This window comes from Lissotriton vulgaris, chromosome 6 (assembly GCF_964263255.1).
Source record: "Lissotriton vulgaris chromosome 6, aLisVul1.2, whole genome shotgun sequence".
NCBI classification, from domain to species: domain Eukaryota; kingdom Metazoa; phylum Chordata; class Amphibia; order Caudata; family Salamandridae; genus Lissotriton; species Lissotriton vulgaris.
The window spans coordinates 679,106,733-679,125,953 of NC_141694.1; the positions used below are offsets into that span (position 1 = coordinate 679,106,733).

At 42.4% G+C, this 19,221-nt stretch overlaps 1 protein-coding gene across 1 annotated transcript in view; it reads right to left on the reverse strand.

Moving 5' to 3' along the window:
• Positions 1 to 19,221, reverse strand: part of GRIK2 (glutamate ionotropic receptor kainate type subunit 2) — a 1,496,154-nt gene that overhangs the window by 1,152,088 nt on the left and 324,845 nt on the right. The window lies entirely within an intron of this gene.

Here is a 19,221-nt window from a genome sequence, read left to right on the forward strand (position 1 = left end):
TACCTTTAATACAGTGAAGTCTACGGTTAAATATTCTCAAAAAAATATTCCAAATCCTAGTTCTTTAATAATGCTCTGAAAATTATCATGCCTGTTTCATCTAGATAATTTGTACGTCTATTCCTGTAAGTTTACCTGTGTTTGGAGAAGATTTACTCCGTTTATTGAATATTCAAAGAATTCCTGGATGCTCAGAAGCATAAACATTTAGATATACGTGGTGCAGATTTACACATGGGCAAAAGGTAGCAAAAGTGAATTTGGACGTGCTATTTGTGAAATATTGTTTCCTAGGGAGAAACCCACTCCCTGTTATCAATATGATTTTAAAGGTGTTCCACCACTAATTCCATCCTGGAAGGGAATTTATCCCTGTCTTCGACAGGACCGAAACTTAGATAACATTGTCAGTGAGAGTAACCCTGAAAAGATGCACATGAGTTGTGGGTTGACTAAGTCATTTTGTAAGTACAACTAAGCGTTTGTCATGAAAAAACAGTTTAGCAGGGAAAAATCACCACTTTTCCTTCTGTATACTGTTTGTAATTATACAATTGCACCTGTAGTATTACTCCTGCATACACAATAATTTGAGAGGGCATATAAAGTAAACTTAAACTGTAAAATAACTCTATAGGATATTAAAACTGGTTAGTGAAGAAGTATAGTCAGAAAGAGGGACTCCTGTATTCGCTGCTATGCAAAAACACGTTATGAACCACATACAAGGTGAACTAGAAATGAAGCTTCATTTTACCATTTGTCCTTTGCCTTTTGATCACTACTTACTGCTAACTCTTTTTTTGCATTTCTTTATTAGTGTTATAAGCAACAACATAGCTATAGCAGTATCAGAGCTCCCACAACCCGCCCCCCATAAGACCACCAACTCATTTACAACAGTACAATAGCAGATCACAGTACCCTTCAACAACATATATATCCAGTCCACATGCAGAGAGTTAAAGTCTGCTCAATCCCATTTGATATTTCAAATTTAACAAACCAAGTTCCCAGGTGGTCGCTTTGCTCATTTTCACCTCACGTGACCCATCCCACTCCATCTCTCGTATAGGTCGTGTATATATGTCTGTGCACTTTCTCAACTACGGGGCCTAGTGAAATCCTTTGTCTCCAAGCTCTTCACCTCCAATGTATGCATGTACATGTCCCATATTGTGAGATCAAGTCCAGCCCATCCTCTCTGTTGGTCCCCCTTCATCGCCGCCACCTCGGCTTTCGCCCACTGCAGCAGAGTATGTATGATGCCAGAGCATCATGTCAGTTACAACCAGTGATTTGCACATCATCCTGATCTGGCACTTTCACAACATGAACGACAGGTCAAGAAACCTGTGGCAATACGTAGCACCTTTGGCTCTGGGTTGGATCCTAACAGACAAAATTCTGGGGTGGGTGGAACCACACTATCGACCAGGGTTGATGTAATCCTTGTCACTTCTTCCCAAAAATACCTCACCCCTGGACAACTGTTAACTCTTATGAGTGTTCTTCACCAAGATTAATTGCATCTTAAGTGCTATGAGGCTAATCATATTTGCATGAACACGCCCACAATGGTAAAGGAAAACAGCTATCGCGCACTCAAACAAAGACCCAAAAATGCAAGAATTATCTGGTTTGTGTAACCACACTAACTATACAAACACACCAGAGCACAATCTCCCCTACGTGATTCAAAATGTATAAAGGAACAGACAGCTAGACCTGCCAAACAAAGTACTTACTCTGGCAAGAACCCGCATAAAACACAATTGAAGATACAACAAGCATTGTAAACCAGCATGGAGGTCGCAAAGGGAGGCAAAACACATTTAGGGAGAATACATCCCTACGACTCCACCATCACAACCTTCACTAATTAAGCTTGAGGCCCATGTACAGCTGCGTTCGTACACATGTTGTCACCATAAAAGCATGCCTCACCAGCCCCTACCAAAATGCTCCTTTAAAGAGGAATGGTCTGGACGGGGAGCTTTTTTCTCTCAATGGCACACCTATTTCAAACAAACACCAGAAGAAGAGGCCACTGGAAAAAAGATTTGCATGAAGAAAGATATATGTGCTACGCGCTATGATACTGAACCAGTAGCTGTCTTCCAAGAGTTTCTGCAGATGACTGGGATGTATCATATTCATTGATTATGAAATATTGATTGCCACAGATACAGTCAAAGAAGTGGAGGCATTGCTTGCAAACCTCCCCCTGAAACAATGCAGAATATACACGTAGAAAGGACTTCCATGATAGCTGTTGGCACCACTGTATACAAAAAAGTCATCCATTTGATGCACCTTGCCGGCAAGAAGATGTAGACATACCAGTACATGTGCCATAACAAAAAATACACAACAGACACAAGCTACAACATCCATGAGAGGCACGACTCTTCTTGGCCAGGTATTTATCAGCGTTTAGCTGGGGATACCAGAATAAACCTCTTAAAAACCATGTACATTGTAAAATGTTTGTCAAAAAGGGGTTTCCTGCAGGGATCAATTTTTCGACTGTCCCATTGACAAGTAAGAATGCAAGGCAAAGGTGTAAAGAGATTCCTAATATATATGTTGTATACGTTATTACGCATTGCAAATAGTGACTGTTTAACATTATTTGGGAAGTTGATTGCTTCAATTGATGGTAACTTGAGGAGCCCCCCTGCAAGGTATGTGGAGGAAGAAGAAGGTCTGGTTAGACCTTTTATTGTTTTTTTAAAGGAAATCTTAATGTATGGCATCTCTGATTCCCTGTAATCAAAGTTGGATTCATTCAAGCCATTGTGATTATTTAAACTGCTATCATCGGCTAAAGTATGCTGTTGAGTGTGCAAATACTTTATTCAGTATGGCATAAACCATTATGCATAGTTTTGGTTTGGTTTGCTGTGCCTAATAGTTTCGGGAAATAAAAATCTGAGCACTCTAATATTCAAATAACATTCTACTGTGGTAAATGTGGCACGTGGTCTAATATTGAATTTTGTATGCCTCATATATTTGAGCTAAATACTTAGAGATAGATATAAATGTTTGGTAGGAACCAGATCACATTAAGAATAGCCAGCATCCTGCTTTTTCTTCTGTTTGATGATAGCATCGGTTGGCAGTTAAATTTCTTTCATGGAGTATTACTGATGGTGTTGATGCAGGCATCAAGTCTATCATTTCCTGCGTCAAAGCGCACAGTCTTCTTTTGGATAGAGTACTGTCTCTGTCACTGAAGTGCGACATAGGGGACCCTACTGGATTCTTCTTCTCCGTTCTGAAACCTTTGACAATCAGGACTCTTTTTTTCCATCTCGTTTTACTCTACCACAGTGCACAATGCCCCCCTACAGGCCCCCCATGCATGTGGTTGAACGAAGGTGCATTCAACCATGTATTTGTATCAGAAGAATACACTGAAAACAAACGTGTTTACGTTGCCCTGTGGAAGACGCCGGTACATTCGTGGAACCCAAAATGGCTTCTTTACAATGTAAAACGCTAATGTGGAACAAGAGGCAGTCAATTCAGAATTAGATAAAGATAGTCAAGCGGCCATTTTTCAATGCACAGTAGTACGTTTTCGCAGACTTTTCTAAATAATTATCAAACGAACAAACAAACACTGGGGCATATTACCAAGCAATAGCGATAATTATCGTTATTGCTTGGTTAGAGACAAAAATTTACCGCTGAGATGCGGCGATTTTTACCGCAAATAAACCTTGGTATTACCAAGGTTTATCGCAAATGCGATAAAAATTGCCGCAATGCATGAATATCGCTGAAAAGTCAGCGATATTCATGCATTACCGAGCTAATGCTCTTAGCCATGTTATCCACCTCCCATTGGATAACATGGCTAAGAACTGCTCAGGGCAGGTGTTAGCTTTTGGAGATATTCGCGCTTAGCGCGAAAATCTCCAAAAGTTGGTAATAGGAGATAGCGATGTTAGCGACTGTTTTCAGTCGCTAACATCTTGGCACGCCCACTTTGCATGTCATTAGTGATAAATATCACTGACATGCAAAGTGGGGCCACATCTTGGCATGCCCACTTTGCATGTCATTAGTGATAAATATCACTGACATGCAAAGTGGGGCCGCTCCTACTAGCTGTTGCTAACTGGTGTTAGCGACAGCTAGGTAATAGGGAGATAATTTTATCTCCGCTTTCTTGGCTTTTAAAGCCAAAAAAGCAGAGATAAACCCCCTTGATAATATGCCCCACTGTTCGTCGAAATTGTTACTGTATATATATATATATATATATATATATATATATATATATACTCTCACACACACACGTATACATTTTATATCTATTTAAATATATATATATATATATTTTTTACATATTAGTTTATTTCTCGTCCTGGCACTGGCCTTGTCCTTACTGCTATTCTGTTCAATTCATTGTGCAGTGAACAGCCTATTATTGTTTGATCCTCTTGAATTAAAGAAAAAAAGCTTGCCTCTGAAATTTTTGTCAATGCAAGACCGTTTGCTGCTGCACACAAATAGAAGCTTTCAGAGCAACACAATTCACCAAATACAAATTGGAAATAAGGCAGCCTTTGCCTCTTCCCAACCCAGTGTTAAACACACGTTTAAAAAAAAAAAAATTAAAAAAATTGCCATCTGGTCTTCAGCCAAAGCCCGCTAACCCTTCATCATCCAGAAATTGAAATACAAAGAGGAAAATGGCTGTTGAACCTGAATTGCTGGGCCTTTGTACACGAAAGAGCGAGGAAGGAAAGGCGCTGCAGCCTGCAGATTCAGAAAGGGTACTGCGCTCCGTAATTATTAACACTGTTATTATCAGTAATGCCATTGTGTCCATGACTTCTAATGGAAGGCAAACGCGCTGTTTGGAAACCAGGCTTTTAACGTAAGTAAAGCCAGTTTCACAACACTATTTTCCTTAAAGGGTTTACTGCTATGCTCTGCAATTACGGGAAACATAATTAAATCTAAAGATAGAATTAAAGAGGTCTCTCTAAAAAGTAGGAGTTTGGCGGATATTACAGAGAATTAACATTATTACATAGTGCCACTGGACACATATTGTTTAGAGGTTTCCTGGCGGCATTTTTTTATTTGGTCATGCTCCATGCACTGTGAAGTAATGACACAAATGTAGCACAAAATGCAAACAACACTTTATAGAATATGACGAATTTAATTGGACACATTTTGTTGTGTTAAGGCAAAATTACTCCCAAAATCGGCGTTGCAAACATCAGTTGACTGGTTATCCAGTGGCATATTGCTAAATTATAGTGCCCCCTGCTGAATGTGATGAGGGAGCATCCAATACTACCATATCTTACAGGTTTTCATAGGCTTTACATATGACTTTTTAAAAATGTAAAATAAAAATCGTGTAATAAAGCACAAAGCATCATATGCAGGCAATTGATCACACTAGACTGGGACAAGGGTAAGGTTTGGGGTTGACTGCGGTGGAGTGTGAGTCTGCTACAGGGGCCAGGTTGGTACCAGTCAAAGAGTTACTTTCCTACTCAGAAGTTTTTTTAAGAAGGTAGAGTCCTAAGCAGGCAAGGCTGCAGACTCGTTTCGAAGGATGGGCTCTTCTGCAATGGGTTGATGAAGGATGAGATCTCAGTGAAATCATTGACGAAGGTGGGAAAAGCTCAGAGAGAGACAAGTCCGGAGTATGCGCCCAGGAAACCATCAACATTGATCGGATGTTGCTTGGCATCTGACCTGGTGAAGATTTATTCCTTTGGACTTAGACTGTTTCCTGGAAGTCGGGTTTCCACAGTTGGGCAAGGCTGCATGCTGTAACCGAAAAAGGTAATCACCGTCAGATAGTGGTTGGCATCGGACGCACTGAATTAGATTTGCTGCTGACACATTGGTCCAGGTCCACTAACAGTTCTACAGACAAAAAGATACCAAACTGATTTTAAGGCCCAGCTTTTTAGGTTTGGACAGGAGGAGTACACTCTGACACCACCCAGGGATTCGTGCACTGCAGGAACAGCACTTGGGGGTTAGGACTTACGCCAACAGAAACCACTAGCAGGTTCTAGTGTAGATCCAGTAGAAATTTGACAGCCAGGCTCCTCAAGGAAAGGAGGCTTCTTGCAGGGTTTCTGTCCCTGTAGTTTAACAGAAGGACATCCAACTGACCCTTGGAGACACTTCATTGTCCTCAGTATAAATGGGAGCATGTCCACTCCTCACAGGTCTCAACAGCAGATTCAGTCCTTCATATGTCTTCCACAGGTCTAGCGGTGATCTTAAGAGGGTGACCAGGGATACCACACTCATGGTAGGCATTAGCCTGTGGATGGGGGCGTCTACTGTCCCCTCTATAACCCATAGGGAAAAGTTTCAAAGGGTAAATCTAAACACTTTTGCAGCTGTTTATGTGTGTTCCAAGGCAACAAATCCCAGAGGTCAGCCCACTACATAAATTCAACATGGCAGAACCTTTTTTTCACCTGTGCAGGACTCCTTTGTCCACTCTAGAGGTGTGGTCAGGGAAATGAGCAATCCCTCCCATGTGATCACTCAAAACTGGTTCTGGGGGCTGTTCTTTTAACACTGGAACTGGCACACGGCTGGCTAGGAGGACACTAGAGGGTGCAGGCCCAGGTGTGAGCTACATCTGCCTATGGCAGGGCAAGCCCATTTGAAGATAAGTAAGTTCCTCAACACTGCCTAGATGGTAATCCTGTCAATGATACAGGACACCTCCCCACACCAAAGCCCTTGTCTCAGCTCTGGGAGCCAATTCACACCTCATCATGGAGCGATTCAGTTCCTGGGTGACAGTTTGAAGCTCATGCAAATGGTCTTCTTGAGGCCTTCTTCAAAACTACCTGGAACATACAAATCCTACTGTACCAATGAATTGGATTTGTAATAAATATTTTTAAAAGACCACAAATTAAGTTTGTATCTAGTTCATAGGTGGGAATAACTTTAATAATTTATCCCTAAGCTTTCCTATGGAACAGCTAACCCTGCTAGCTTTTAGGGCATTGTCGTTGTAAAGACATGTTTAAAATTGAACTTTTACATGTCCTACTTATAAATATCATGCACTCTGCCTGATGAGCATTTAAGGCCTGCTTAGGTGTGACTTGACGATGGATTTAGGCCCAGATCTCTGTACTGGGGTGAATGTATGACATTGTTCTGCATTCTGTCCATCAACTGTTGTTTTTGCATAGGTGTCACTTGTAGCATAGTACCAGCGCACAAAGACAAAAAACTACAGCATCAGTCCAAAAAATGTGGGTGATCATTCAAAAATGGCCATGTAGGTACATCAGTTCATAGCAAAAAAAGTACACTATTGCCCACATGCATCATTGAGAATTGCATTCGCAAACGGTGCAAATCGCAATTTTCGGCTGTTTGCAAATGCAATTCTCAAATTTGGGATACATCATGCTTTTCGCAATTTTAGGAATCGCAACCATGTTGCGATTTCTAAAATTGCGATTGCATTTAAGAAATCACAATTTGAGATTTCTTGAATGCAATGCATGAACATTTTTAATTTGCGAATTCGCAAATAGGAAGGGGTAAATTAGCATGAAGTTGACCTTCATGCTAATTTGCGAAAACTTTCAAAAATGCACAAAAATGCATTTTTGAAATTTTCATGTTACACACACACATGTCTTTAGGACATGTGTGTGTGAAACTTGCACTTAAAGTTACATTTCAGGGGTGCAGGGGGGGTCCTTTGGACCCACCCTCTGCACCCTTGAAAATGCATTCACATATTGCGATTCACAAAATGCTAATCGCAATTTGTGAATGCCTTCCCATTCATTCCTATGGGCCTTTTGGCCCACAGGAATCAATGGGAGGGGATTCCTTAATTGCGATTCTCAAATTGGGAATCGCAAGTAAGGAATTTGTAGAAATCGCAAATGAAAATGCGATTTTTTGATGCATAGCAATTTGCGATTTCTTAATTGCGATTCCTTAATTTTCGCAATTAAGAAATCGCAAATGCTAACTTTGATGCATGTGGCCGTATATGCGTGGAAGAAAAGATGCTACATCTGGAAAAAGATTGCTATCTCTGAGATACAAGGCAGGAAGGACTGGGCTGCAAAGACCAAAAGTAGTTGGTAGAAAATGGCAAGTTCCAATAATTGCAGAATTTACTTTAGAGCCTTGTCTGAGATAAATGTTGCTGATGGAATGAGATACAATCCATAGAGATAAACACATCTCTACATCAGAGATGCAAGCACAAATATTGCGACATAATTACCATGCAAGAAAGTGGACAAAACAGAGCTAATGTATACAGGTAGAATACTGTAGGGTCCCATCAAGGCTGGCACCACTTTGTGAGGCTGTCATGCCCAGTGGTAAGTTGTGTGAAAGAGTAATGGTAATATGAGCGTACCTTAGTCCCCCCCCCCTTATTGCAATAGTGTTTAGAGGCACAAGGTAATGTGAGCTCTTCATATTGCTAAAGGATATGTGTGTGAACAAAAGAATAGAGCATGTATGTGTTGTAGACATTTCTCTTTAGCACCAGCACAAGTACAGACAATATGTCATCAGACCCATAAGGACACACAGGAGTGCATTCTGGGCAGCCATAGTCATGCAGGAATGCACTGCCAAGGACTGCTATCCCATGGTGGCATAACTAATGGAAAATACCTCTTAAGTTCCTATTGTGAGTGCCTTGTTCTGGGATACAGAATGACCTGTACTAAGAAGCCAGGTGCACACCCTTTAACTTCTGGCCTACCATCCCTCAATTGAGATCAGAAATGCAGATTTCGTAGTCTGGGTCGGCCAAATGGACCTCTGCAAATTTGTACTTTTTCAATTACAGTTGCATAATCCTGCAAGACATTTCTTGTAAAGTCTCAGTGGCTGTGTGCGTAATCCATCTCTGCACTAGATTGAGTTGTGGCAACATGTAACTGTGTTCAGAGCAAGACAGCTGGTAGTTAACACTCCTTATATCTTTACAGAGCACTGTGCTTTTGGTCTGAATTTAAGCTTCACATGAGGCTGTATTTACTGTTCAAGAAAAAACATTTTGTCCATTGTGACTGCTAACTAACTAATTCTGATGGCCTTTATGGTGCAATCTTTTGGTGGTCACTGTTTCTTGAACTGGTGTCCATAGTAGTGTCCCCGCTGACAGTCTTGATGATCTTCTAAGTTCCTGAAGCCTATGGGATTGACAGAAAAATAGTGGAGACATTGTTCAGGCAGTAGGGTCCCAATATATCTGGGTTAGCTACTGGCTTGTGTAATTAATGTCAGAGCTGGAAGTTCACAATTTTAAGAGGCTTTGTGTTTCTCAAACTGCTTCTTGCAGTTGTACATGGCAGATTCAAGGGTGATATTATCTTGACATTCTGGCAGATTGTCCTTTAATGAGTGGTGCTGTAGGTGTTTTGTGGTGTTACTTCAAGGTTATCATTTTGTTGTTATCTGTTGTGCACTGTGCTCTGCTTGTGTGGACCTGCTTATCAGCAGTCTTTTTGTGTAGTTTCTTATTTGTGTAGTTAATTTCTGAGTAGACATGGGCATGTTAATTTTGCCATTGCCCACACAAAGTGCTATGAACATCGGCATGATGAATAATGAGGGTTGTTGATGTGCCTTAGAGCTGTAATCATTGGGACATTACAGTGGTTTAGTGATCTTCATGGGCTCCTACCTCAGATCTTGCCATCCAGCTCTTTTCGCCACTGCAAACAAACTGGCTCTCTCACTTGAGTTTTGATTTGGTGAAGTTCATAATTTCGACTGCCAAAGGTCTCAGACCTATATGTTAGGTTTGCTTACATTAGACCTCAGTAATCCAACATATTTGCTTTTCATTTTTTCAGTAAGGGTCAGCTGTCAAATTAATGAAGTCCAAAAGTATCTGCGTTTTTTCTTTGTTTCAGAGTACTGCAACTGGAGTTTTTAAAACATTTCCTTTAAAGAAAATGGTATCACAGGGATAACATAGGAAAGCTGCACCTACATATTCTTGTGAAACATGCACCCACTGTGGCCAACCTCCATATATTTGGGATCGATATTTGGTTTAGGGCAGTAGGAACAGTAAACCTGAAGAATAGGGTGGTTGAATTACGCACTATGGTTGTAACTCAATACACCTTTCCTGGCTAAGCACATACCTTTGGCTACAGTTACCTCTACTTACTTAGTGGTCAAATATCACAATATGAGATCTGGAAAAAACTACACACATGGCTGATTATGTTTCCCTTCAATAGTGAAGTAAGAAATTGGGTTATTAGTTGAGACATGTGTGAGCCCTACTCAAGTAATAAAAACAATCATTGTCAGTGGGAAACTCAAAAGTCACAAAACAAACCTCTAGTAGTTTGCCACAAAAGCTATCAGGCTTAACTTAGAGGCAATGTGTTAAGAATGTATGCAGCGATCAATCAGTAATAAAGTGAAACACAGCACAAGGATAATCCTAAACCAATTAAAAAAAACAGATAATTTTAATAAATAATATGACACCCCAATGATTAAAAAAAATCAATAGAACTGGAGTTATGAGTTCTTATGGTTTTTATGTTTCAAGGGAAAAAAGGATCAAAAAGGGCATGAAGTACCTATTGCACGTGCCTGGTCGTGCCACAATTGTGACTAAGTCAAAGTTCAAGCTGACCGTAATAGATCACATGTTGGGTACGGTACCAGATGCAGCCCGCTGGTATTTATACCTTTTGTGCAGGGGTTAGGCAGTGTGCGATGTAAGGCTCTGTGTTGTGCTATGTTGGATCCAGGGATACAATAAATAGGAGATATGTGATGCTGCAATGCGATGTCCTAATTCGGTCTGTGCCATGTTTTGTCAGTTTCAGTGAAGCAACTGATAGGAGGTGCAAGGTGCTGCGTAGCAATGTGCTGCACTAGTCTGCACCACACTATATCGCTTCTGGTGAAAGCCATCAATGAGGAGCTGAGAGGTGCTTCAACACGTGGCACGGCATTGGTCTGTGCTGCTCTTCATTGGATCCAGTGAAGTTAGGATTGGGAGTAGGCATGGGCGGAAAATCCGTTCCGCTCGCGGATTTTGCGGATTTTCGGGAAATTCGCAATCCGCGAGATTCGCGAATCTCCCGCAAAATCCGCAAATCCGCGAGCAGCGGATTTTGCTCGCACTGCTCGCACTGTTCGCGTGAGTTCGCGCCCCGCGAATAAGTGCAAAATTGCAGAAATACGATCTTAGCAAAACTGAAAGTAACTACTTACCAGGTTCAAAAGTTCAGGCTCATCATTAGTAGCCATTTCCTGTAGTGCTTCCTGAGGGGCCCCTCCAGAGTTCAGTTGCCAGTTGAAACTATTATGTGACCCTGCTCTGAACCTCAGAATAGTTACACATATGCCACAAAGGTCCTGAATTACAGCTAAGGGAGACAAGCAGGAGCCAGGCTGGAAGTTAAAATCCATTAATCAGCCCCTAATTCATTATTGTCAGTTGGGGCAGGGCAGGTGTTGTAACTAATTTTGCAACAATGAAAGCACTTAGCAAGTGCAAAAGATCACTAATCAGGGCGCACTAAGGAAGCAGGTGCCAGCTAAAAAAATATTCTGTGACACATTAATCAGCCCCAAATTAATTCAGGTCACTTGAGGCAGGGAAGGTGTGCTTTGCTTTGCCGAAAATAATGTACACTGGACAACCAGAGGGTGTGGTGATGAAACAGAGGGTGGCATGGGTGGGCCAGAGGGTGGCATGAGTAGTCAGAGAGTGGCAGTGGTGACAGAGAGTGGCAGTGATGAAGAAGAGTGTCCCAAACAGGCTGGACACGTAGAAACAACAAGTTCGCAAAACTTGCGACCCGACAGGTAAGTTCGCAAATTGCGAAATTGTAAAAACCCTCGCGAACTGGCAGAAACACGGGCGAACACAAAAAAAAAAAAATCCGCAAATTCGCGGGAATTCGCGGATTTTGCGGATTGCGAATCCGCAAATCCGCAAAATTCGCGAACGCGAGATCCGCAAAATTCGCTCATGCTTAATTGGGAGGTGCGAGATGCCACTTTGCAAGAACCTGCATCGGTCTGAATCTTGCTGTGTTGGATCAGATGCAGTCTTCAGGACTCACTCTCACAGAGGTCAGCAGAGGGGTCCTGGTCTGGTTGATTTTGGTCAGGTTAACAAGGAAGCAGAAGAGGCCTCTGGAAGCTTGTTGCGTCGCAGTAGCACAAAGAGCAGGTCAGCCAACTGACACTTTGAATCACTTCTTTGGATCCTGCGTATAGGGCCAGCAGCTCAAGTCTTCCTTCTTCAGACAGCAGTGCAGTCCTTCTTCTGAATCTTTGAGAGGTCCAGGAGTGTTCTCCTGAGAGGTTCTGAGGGTGGCAAAAATATCCCCAGTGACAGCCTGTGTGCATGGGGGAGGGAGGGTTGCTTTGTCTACCTCTAAATGTTATTGGTCAGTATTTCCCCTTTTACTGGGCTTGATCTCAAACTGTCTATGGGGACAAATAGCAGACAGGTCCAGGTGAGTGCTACATTTCTTAATGAAAGGGCAGGCAGCTCCAGAAAGCCCTCAGGCTACACAATAAGGGCTGTGTACAACAGCCCAGGCCATCCTGCTCAAGAGAGGAACACTCTGCCACACACTCATGGTCCTTTTGGCCCCCAGTCTGGAAAGAATACACATCTCACCACAGGAGGGCTATTAATAGTCATGTGACCAGGGGCACTGGAAGAAAGGTACTATTTTCGAAATAGTGACTTAAATTCTGATTAAAACAGATTTTAAATACTAATTTAAATGAGTGGAAGAAGTATTTCTTTATCTGTTCCCAAACTGAAGTTATCACTTACTAAGTGTAATAAGATACCTGGCTTTAGTCTATGGGAGAGAAAGCCTTGCTAGAGGAAACAAAAACTTTAGGAGTTTTTGTTTCACTGTCAGTGCCTGCAAAACGTAAGTACACATGTCCTTCTTTTGAAATATCATGCACTTTCACCCTTTAGGGCTTACCTTGTGGGGACCTATATATATTATAAATGAAGGTTGGAGGCTGGTAAAAGGTTTCATCTGCTAGGTCAATATAGCAGTTTAAAACTGCGCTACAGGCTTCAGTGGCAAGCTTGAGACATGTTTTCAAGTCTGGGGTATCAGGTCCAACAAGTAATAACAGAGAGCTCCCTTTCTGTGTTCACAAATAATGTATGTGTGTTGAGATTGGATTTGAAGGTTAAATACTATGCAGTGAGGGCACCACTATTTCATAGATTTTCAGGGCAAAAGATGTATTATGATTTTGTTTACCGTAAGTGAGGAGGAGCTTGGTAGGTAGTGTATAGAACTGGAATTAATGCACCTACTCGCATTAGATAGCCATACAAAAAGAAACAAAGATACCATGTTAGACTTGGTTTTTTGGTGTGGTTTCCCCTGACTTTCTGCCTTCAGAGCTCTTGTTTTTGCTTACTTCATGTTTGCTGTCTTTAGGACTCTGGGAGCTTTACCACTGCTAACTAGTGCTAAAGTGCAAGTGTTCTTGTAACACCCTAGTATAATTCATTACATGTGCCCAGGGCCTGTAAATTAAATGCTACGAGTGGGACTGCAATGGTTCGTATGGACTAATGGCAACTTAATCTTAATATAGAAATGCACAATGGCAATGAGAAGGGTTAATTAGATGTCAAAAAGAGAACAAACCGAACACACCTTGGATTTGTATTTCATAAACAATTATTTATGCAGTGTTTTGTAAGAGAACAATACATACATAGTATTTAAATAATAATTAAACTTTAGTGAGTGGTGTCCCAGTGAAAAAAATAGTCTAATGAAGAAAAATAATACTCACATGGGACCCAGCCAGGCGCCCATGTGAGGGTAGAGGTAGGCTGGCAAATTAATGAATAGCACTGCGGGGAAATTCCTACTTGTGGGGTTTTCAGATGGGAGGGAAGAGCTACCACTTACACCTGAATAGGCTGTCACCTGCCCCCACACAAAGGGCAGCATACCCCCTGTAGTGAGTCTGGAGCCAAGGCAGGAAGGGCAAGGACTGTGTGCACTTCAAAGGCATGTCTTTGAAGTCTCATCCACTTCAAAGGCATGACTGGGTATAAGTACTGGACCTTTTACACCACCACCTCAGTTTACTTCTGGGCCTGTAGATACTTTGCCAGGATGAAGTACTTCTGTGCTGCTACAAGCACTACCACTCAGCTAGACTGCTACTCTACTGGACTCCTGCTTTACTCTGCTGACCTCCAGCCCTCTTGCCTGGCTTTGAGAATGACTGTCCCTGCATCTCTCCAACCCAGAATCCAAAGTGAAACCAAGGGCTTGCTAGGCTGCCTCCTGTTTGAAGTTTCAGGGACATCGAAGTCTTCCAACTCAAGAGCAACAGTACTTGGACTCTTCCAACTATGAGTTTTACCCAGACAAGTCATTCCAATCTAGTTCTGGGCCCTTTGAAAAGGGTATAAAGTACTGCTCCAGTAACAATACACATATCAACGCCGTCACCCCAATCAGAGCCAGTGCATCTCCATCGACAGTGATGCATCACTCTTGCAGTGAGGACAAGTACATCGCATTTCCGAAATGGCGGCACATTGACTCCATTTCTGATGCATCTTCGACTTTGCGCAGTTCAACAATGACACCTCGCCTTCATCATATGGATTGTCAATGATGCATCACCTCTATGATCCTTGCATCTTATCTTTGATGCTGACTCAAACAAGGCACTTTGCAGCAGGCCAAGACTGGTCTCTGTATCCGACCCACGCCCAATAGCGGTTGGCCTGAACGTTTGGATTTGGCCCAGTCTAATGCGACCCGATAGCCCTTGTTGTTGCTTTATGCTTTTAAGGACTACATCACTTTATTTTTATTAACGAATAACTACAGTTATACCTATTGGATTTTTGTGTCGTTTTGGTCTTATTTTGTTCATTAAATTAAGCTCTATTTTTCTAAAGAGATGTAGTATTTTTTGAGTGGTGTTTTCACTGTTTTACTGTTTGGAGTGTTGCACAAATACTTTACTCATTGCCTCTTAAGTGAAACCTGACTGCTAGGTGCCAAGCTACCAATCGCTGAGCACATGTTATTTTAAGGTATGTTTGTGTCTTTCTCTGACTGGGATTGTGGTTCCTGCTGGGTGAGGGTGCATACCTCTGCTAACCATAAACCCAGTTTCTTACATTGATGATCAGTGGTGAGGATAGGACTTGTGTTTGTGCAATGCCTTACAGTGATTTGGTGTACACTACTGTTCCACATTTACGACCAATTCAAGTCAATTCTTTTTTACTGGCCTTTTAGTTTTTTCTAAATTCATCTTCACTCTGCCTAGCTGCTGTGTCTGTGATTCCGGCCCGCAAAGATGGAGTTTGAGCTGGCCAACCTGGGGAGCTACTTCGTGGCCTAGCACCAGAAGTTTTATCAGGACAGGGCGTTGCCTGCTAAGAGGAGCATTAAAAAGAAGAGCTTCAAACATCCCTGAGAGGATAGACAGATGCCCACCGAACCCCAGCATATGAGGAGGAAGAGTTTGATTATGAGGAGGAGCTGGATGATGTGGAGGAGTTGGACCAGGACCTACATGGTGGGTCTTGGACTGCGACCTGTTGGGGAGGGTGGTAACATACTCTCAGGATTGGATATCTCCCCCAGGGCATGGACAAGTGTGATATTCAGGTCCCCAAAGGAGCTGTAGTACAAGCAGAAAGAGAGAAAGCCCAAGATGAAGCTGGCCAAGTTGAAAATAGAAAAAAAAAGATAGCCTTAGAGGAGAAAAGGCTGGCCATGGAAACAGAGTAAAATAAACTAGCCATGGGGGAGAGCATTTCTTTGGAGTGTTTGGCTCATGAGAGAAGCCTTAAGGAACTGTACATCAGAGGTAAGCAATTAGAGTCCAGTGGTTCAGCAGGTCATCAGTGCCCTCTGGAGACAAGAGGGTCCACATACTAAGGGTCTGGTGCCTGACTCTGTGGTGAGAGATCACATAGATAGAAGATTTGACACTTTTGAGATTTCCTTGCAGATGCACAACATCCCTGAGTCAAGATTCCCACCCCCCTACTGAGAAGAAAAAGAGAGGCTTTACTGACAGTAGGTCTGCAGGCACGGTGCCCCCTGAGTGCTTTGAGTGCCAACAGGAAAGGCACTTCAAGGGAGATGCCAAGTGTCTCAAGAGGGTACAGCCCTCCACCAGTGCACACTCACTGGGGTTAGCTAGTGTAGCAATTGGAGAGGAGTTGTCCCAGATAGTATAGGGAACAGAGTAGAGGTTACTCTAGTGTCTGATGGAGAGATGGTGAAGAGAACCCTCATGCCTAGTAATACTTGGACATACAGGTAGTCCGACACCATCAATTGGCAGAGAGCGGAGGCCATGAGAGGCCCTAAGAGACATTGGAGCAGGCATGAGCAGATAGTCCTTAATGTGTTCCACAAAGTTGTTGCAGCAGACAACCATGAGAATCGCTACTCAGTAGCCCTGGTTCCTTGTGAATGGGGGGGGGGGGGGGGGGTGCCTCAGGTTCTTTGAGAGTAGCTGTGAGTTTATCCATGCCTGTGGACTGTCCGCTTGGCAATGACCTAGAGCATACTGCCTGGAAATAGATGTTAGGGTTGCCTGAGTGGGTGTGCCTGACCACATTGTCCATAGGGTGGTCATGAGGACCTGGACCGTGGATGAATGGATTATTTGCCTGCCAAGAAGAGAAGGTGCAAGGGGCATTTATTGCAGTATTATACTTTGACTTGTTTTGTGTACTCCTTTGTAACATGCAAACGTCACTTTCCCTCGTGTAATGTATCGTTTACTACCTATTGTATTTTATTTTGTTTGCTTTTGATACATGAACAAGTGCCACCATTGCCTCATATAACGTAACGTGTGTTCTTGTGTTCGGAGTATTTGCCATTTAGTGCAGTATTATACCACTCCTTGTACTTTGTACGCTTTTGTAACATACACACATGTCACTTTTTTCCTCTTGTAACGTATCGTTTGCTACTTCTTGTATTTTGTTTGCTCTAGATACATACACAATTGTCACTATTGCCTTATGTAACGTAACGTTAGCGTTTGTAACATGCGGACTTGTAATTCTTCCTCATGTATCACTCCTGTTCCTATTGTGAAGCGCTCTGACACCTTCGGGTAAAGTCTGCGCTATATAAAAACGCATTAAATAAATAAATACATCACATTTGGGAGTAGGCTGACCCTGAGGAGGACACCCCAGAACCTACAGGGGAGGATTTGGGTGAACTGTGGAATCTGCCAGAGCTGTCCAACTGGCAGAAGGAAGGAGATCCTACCAGGGAGGAGTTTTGAGAGGTACAAAGGGAATGCCCTGCTCTTGTGGGTCTTCGGCAGCAGACTGAGACCGGGGCAGCTAGTGATGCCTCTGGCAAACACCTGATATACTGGGTAAATGGCCTCCTGTATATTGAGCCCAAAGCTCCTGAGCCTGGTGCAGTTCATGTGTTGATGGTCCCCCAGTGGAACAGGGCCTTCCTACTGAGGCTGTCTCATGAAGTACCCCGGACAGGTCATTTAGGGCAAGACAAGACCTTTGACAGGCGTGTTACCCATTTTTACTGGCCTCAAATGAGGAAGGCCTCAGATGAATTCTGCATATTCTATCCTACCTTACAGGTGAGTGGTAAGTCAGGGGAGAGTGCAAGCCCACCTGGACCTTGTCCTGCCATTGGCACCCACTTTCAAAGGGTGAGATTCTACATCATTGGGCATATGGACCCCAAGACAGCCATGGGCCACAGATTTGTGCTGGTCTTGGTGGACCATGCCACCCAAGACTCAGAAGCTACCCCTGTAAGGACTGCGACTGCTCCAGCTGTGGCCAGGGCACTGATAGGGATCTTTATCCATTTGGGTTCCCCCAAAGAGGTGGTATCAGACAGGGGCACCAACTTCATGTCAGGGTACACGAAGGCCATGTGGAAGAAGTGTGGAGTAACCTACAAGTTCTCCACTCCATACCTCCCACAAACCAATGTGCTTGTTGAAAGGTTAAGCAGGACATTAAAGGCCGTGATTATGGGCCTACCAGAGCCCATGAGGTGGAAGTGGGATGCCCTGTTGCCATGCCTTTTGTTTGTCAACAGGGAGGTAAGGTGACTTGTCACGTTTGTGACGGAGTAACCCTTCTGTAAAACTCTCAATCTCACCTTACTTGTGTGCAAAGCTTTTAAATGCACATTTACAGCTAACTTCGTATAGTGGCAAATCTGCAGTGCAAGGTGTGCAAACTAACTTTAATGTACAAAATACGGTCATACCTCTGATGCTATGTAGTTGGCTGTATGTTTATGTGACAATATATATGCCCACCAGTGAGAAAAGCTATCCTTGTAGGTCTATATTTAGAATTTTACTTTTCCACATCATACAACATACATGAGCATATTATAGGTGACTTACCAAATTGTTAAATTGTTCTATTTTTTTTTTTTTTTAATTTATTTTATTTTTTATTTATATATTTAATAGCAGTTTTATTTTGCCAAAAACGAGCCTAAAGTGTGGCACTGCCTATTACATAGAATTAGTTTCATTTCACACAACTGAAATAGAAGATAATAATGCACTTAATAGGATATATAATAATACATCACATATTATGGTGACCAATATGATATGTAATATAGTAATAATTTAGCATACTAATACAATAGGTTTAGCAGAGCGGAAGCAAACATTGTCAGATACAGTACCCGTTCAAAAAGTTATATCAGGTTGTGGAAGTGGTGCTGAAATAGCAAGCTTTTAAGATAATGTTTAAACCATCATGAGACAGAAGTCTCCTAATATTCAGATGGGACGGAGGACCATATTATCCAAGAAAGGGGGATACATTATCACCAGGTTAACACCAGAACCTGGGCTTCTATGGGAATTCACAAGGGCATATTATCAAGCCCATTATCGCCGCTTTAGCGGCAGTTTCCTGCTGATAAAAGCGGCAATATTGTATCGCCCTTGCTTGCTTGATAATAGGGCCCTAAGTTTTTATAGCTTTTGCTGTTATGCCTGCTCTAGCGGATGCACTGATTGCTTAAGATGATCAGTTACTGACTAAAGTAGTGGAAGGTTCTTAAAAAGGTAGTTGAGAGATGTTTAGTAAGCCCTGTACTTTTAAATGGCCTGAATATCAGGTTTCTACAGACAGCAGGGTTAACCCAGCAAACCATAGAT